General features: G+C 43.3%; 1 long non-coding RNA gene across 3 annotated transcripts in view; it reads right to left on the bottom strand.

The window, feature by feature from the left end:
- Positions 1-964, bottom strand: part of Gm4258 — a 64,557-nt gene extending 63,593 nt beyond the window's left edge. The window contains exon 1 of one of the 3 annotated variants that reach the window (XR_003948015.1): positions 643-964. This is a non-coding gene — a long non-coding RNA (predicted gene 4258). The remainder of the gene's footprint in view (positions 1-642) is intronic. The other 2 variants (XR_003948014.1, XR_003948013.1) reach the window with 2 other exon arrangements.
- Positions 965-1,215: the final 251 nt, after the last annotated feature.

The raw sequence follows: 1,215 nt of genomic DNA, 5'->3' as shown, positions 1-1,215 counted from the left end.
CTCGTTTCACATTTTGTGGACAAAAAAAAAAAAACAAAAAACAAACAAAAAAAAAAACAAAAAAAAAAACAAACAAAAAACAGTTCAGTCTCTGTCATTATTGTAAAATTTAAAACACTTCAAAAATGAATCAAAAGAAAGCCCTGGCTTGAAGCCATTGTTCAGATTTAAGAGCTATTTTGCCTCCAAGTGTCTTTAGCAGTCTTTCATGGCTAATTATAATAACTGTCAGATGTCTGGAAAGTGTGGGGTGCCCTAGCCAGTGGAGTCAGCAAAGTTTGCCTTTTATTTTTCCTGGGGACAAATCAAATCTGATTAGACATAAAGAGCGAAAAGAAGAGAACTAAGTACACATGTGTGTGCCTTCATTTTTTTTCCCTATGAACAAAGCAGCATGCTGGAGCAGTGTCCCAGTGCGGAGTCTCCTACAGCTACTCTTCAGAAAGCCTTACTTTTCTTTTTAATTCTTTATCTTTCACAGAAGAAAGCATGCAACAAATGCTCCCCGGTACAGTTCCCTGCCCTTTGGCTACCTTTCAAACTACGCATAAAAGGATTCCCTGGCAAATCTTCGAGTATTTGGGGCTTCTGGCAGAAAACTATTTTAATCAGCGCACTTGACGGAAAGAAATGTATACTTACAATTTTCAAATGCTGCTTCTTGCTCTAGTTCCTCGTCCCTGCAGGGCGAAGCCGAGGCTTCTCTCCGGAACAAACTGCGGTGCAGGTGCAGAGTCTTGTTTGCATGCCCAGGAAGGGGGGGAAGCATTTCCTAAAGTCACTCGGAACTCGCTACTTGTGCTCAGGCATCCCTGCTCCACCGTACTATCTGCAGTTCTGAATTGAACTAAATTAGAGCCCATGCGAAAGGCAGGGGCAGGCAGTCATGTGAGAGACACGCCGCCATCCTATTGGCCACAGAACCATAGCTTAGGCATTCTGCCTTTTCCACTATTGGTGAAGAGTTAAAACTGAAAGCATTTAGATCCTCCTCTCCTGCCTATTTGTCCTTTATGTGTGGAAGAATGACTGTAGGATTTCACAGTGACAGATCAGTTAGGAGTCACTGAAGTCACCCTCCCAGAGACTGTGGGAGGGGGTGAGAAACTCAGCTTTTGCAAGATCCCCCCCCCCTTTTCATCCCCTTGACCTGCAATTTTGTGTGTGATTTGCCTTCAAGAAAAATGTTGTTGTTGCTGCTCTCCCTTCAGCTCC

Source organism: Mus musculus, chromosome 1 (genome assembly GCF_000001635.26).
Source record: "Mus musculus strain C57BL/6J chromosome 1, GRCm38.p6 C57BL/6J".
Taxonomy (NCBI): domain Eukaryota; kingdom Metazoa; phylum Chordata; class Mammalia; order Rodentia; family Muridae; genus Mus; species Mus musculus.
The sequence above is the reverse complement of the archived record's forward strand: the minus strand, read 5'-3'. Positions and strand labels throughout refer to the sequence as shown.